Genomic DNA, 3,227 nt, shown 5'->3' with positions numbered 1-3,227 from the left:
TCACCTGACTGGCCTTCGTAGGATTTTCGAGCGAGATCGTTGCCAGTGCCCCTGGACTGGCTCTTGTGCAGGTGGCACATAAAATACACCATCTTGAGCGTGGCCGTTGCCAGTACCGCCTGACTGGCCTTCGTGCGGGTGACACGTAAAAGCACCCACTACACTCTCTGAGTGGTTGGCGATAGGAAGGGCATCCAGCCGTAGAAACTCTGCCAAATCAGATTGGAGCCTGGTGTAGCCATCTGGTTTCACCAGTCCTCAGTCAAATCGTCCAACCCATGCTAGCATGAAAAGCGGACGTTAAACGATGATGATGATGATGATGATGATGATGTGTACCTACCATGACCTCATATTTTCTATGTATGTGTGTGTACCTTAAAAGACATGATTAGACAGAGGTCCAATAGAATAGTTCTCAGCATGGAAAGTGGACATTAAATGACGATGATATATATATATATATATATATAAATAATGGCCATCCACTCGCGACCGAGTAAGACCATTGCTGACCTTCAGGAACATTGTGCACTCTAGGACTAACTAATATTTTGCATTTGCGGCTCCGTTGGTGGCTAATGAGCCTTGCTCACGACAAGCATACATGACTGCAAACATTGCAGACCAAGCTTTCCCCATTCACTACACCAGCAGTGTGCTTTCGAGCAGCACGCTTAAGTTCTTCATGTAGAATACGTGCTCTCTCAAAAGTGTCGGCCACCTCCTTAACCTGCTTCCTCCATCTGTGGCGATGACAGGCATTGTTCTCCCAGTCAGTCTCCTGCATATCACAGGCCTTTAATGAGGACTTGACACAGATTTAAGGACTGTATCAAGTCCTCATATATATATATATATAAATGAGGATAAGATCGATATTTAAATACCGATTTTATCCGATGACCAGCATGGGAATAAAAACCATCAAAGGTAATAATTATTTAAAATTATAATTTAGGGTATCTAATTCTTAGATACCCTAAATTATAATTTTATATATATATATATATATATATATATATATATATATATATATATAGAGAGAGAGAGAGAGAGAGAGGGGGTGCTTGAAAAATAATTGCATTTTCTCACCACTATGAAATATGAATCAACCAATCATGTCAGAACCAAGGTTGAATGAGTGGGAACTGTCTAGAATAGTATATGATCTCTTCTATCTGACAGCGTGTCATTCAGTAATTAACCCCATGGAGGATAAGAACTTTATGAAACAACATATTCGCCGTTGCTTACTGTAGGAGTATTGAAAGAAAAGTACTGCTACAGAAGCAATGAAAAATATTTGTGAAGTGTATCCAGATGCAGTGAAAGTTCGTACATGTCAGCTGTGGTTAAAAAGGTTAAAAGATTGTGATTGTGACATAACTGACAAACTTCATTCTGGAAGACAACCTGTTCTGAATGATGACCTTTTGAATGAGACTGATGTGTCAAATCCATGTCAAAGCACCAGAGATTTAGCACAAAAATTTAATGTGTCATGTTCAACTAACCACAAACATCTCAAGCAAATAAGGAAAACATTCAAATAGAGAATTTGGGTTCCACATGAGCTTACATTTGAGAACTGAACACGTTCTACCATCTGCAGCAATCTTCTAACCAGGAATAACAAGCCTCTTATTTCTGCAGCTCATTGTTACAAGTGATAAAAAATGGGTCTTGCATCACAACAGAAAGCGAAAAAGACAATGGTTATCACATAATGAGAAGCCAGTGCTAACATCAAACCAGAATTCCATCCAAAAAAGTCCTTGCCCCGTGTTTGGTGGAATATGAAAGGTATCATCCATTACAAGGTATCGGAACATGGAAGGACCATTAATGCCAGACATCAATTGCCAACAACTTGATTGTGTAAATGAAAAATTATGTTAAAAGTGGTAAATAGAAAAGGTGTCATTCTCCAGCATGATCACTCTCTTCAAAACAAACCCAAGAAAAAAATAAGATCGTTAGGATGGGAAGTTCTTCCACATACTTCATATTCACCTGACTTAGCACCTATGTTCCAGTCACCAGAACATTTTATAAGAGGCAAAACATTCAGAAATAGAGAGGAAGTGGAAAACAGTCTTTCAGATTTTTTTTTTCCAGAAAAGAAATAGATTTCTTGGAACAAAGCATAAAAAAAGTTACTTTCCTGATGGACTACAGTTGTTGAAAACAATGGTGATTACAGTCTTGATTAAAACTATTCAGATAGACATATTTTACATTCGTTTTTATATCCTTTCTGGTAAAACACATTTACTTTCCAAAATCCCTAATATATATATATATATATACGCAGACAGACAGATAGATAGGTAGATAGATAGGCATACATACATGAACACACACACAGACATATATATATATATATGTACATGTATGTATGTGTCTAGAGAGAGAGAGAGACAAAAAGAAATAATGAAGTATATGAGTGACACAAGGCAAATAATGAAGGAGAGTGAGTCGACCTAAAAAAAGAATAAAGTTACCTGAAATAAGACAAAATGAAACAAAACTTGAAACAAATCCAATATGAACTACCTGAAAGAGAGAAACCCTTTCCCAATCAGTTTTGATAGGTATTATGCAAGTATATCAGAATTTAGTGCCAGGTAGCTTTTTGCAACACCAGTGATTGTTCAGTCACCGATTTTCTATAAAGGTAACAACAGATTTCATCTTAGCATACAGTTGTCTATGTATATATGCTACTGATAACACTCAATGAGGCAGAAATGCACATCAAGCATTCTAGGATGACTTTCATCTGCTTCTGATATATATTATGCTTTTAAACATCTCATGTTATAAGATGTATTATCTCTGGATAAATACCGAAAGTGAGGATGAGAATAACTCGAGCCACACAAGGATCAGCTGGGAATTGTGAAGACAAGGAAACTGAAATGGCATGGCCATGTCATGGGAAGCTTTGGCCTAGCTAAGAAAATCTTGCAGGGTATAGTGCATGGTGGACAAAAGCAATTTTCATTTGCTCCTAATATATTTGGTCTTCTTAAACACAGCATGTCATCATCATCATCATTTAACGTCCGCCTTCCATGCTAGCATGGGTTGGACGATTTGACTGAGGACTGGTGAAACTGGATGGCAACACCAGGCTCCAATCTAATTTGGCAGAGTTTCTACAGCTGGATGCCCTTCCTAACGCCAACCACTCAGAGAGTGTAGTAACTCAGAGATATTAT

Source organism: Octopus bimaculoides, chromosome 15 (assembly GCF_001194135.2).
Source record: "Octopus bimaculoides isolate UCB-OBI-ISO-001 chromosome 15, ASM119413v2, whole genome shotgun sequence".
NCBI classification, from domain to species: domain Eukaryota; kingdom Metazoa; phylum Mollusca; class Cephalopoda; order Octopoda; family Octopodidae; genus Octopus; species Octopus bimaculoides.
Note: the sequence above shows the minus strand (reverse complement) of the source record.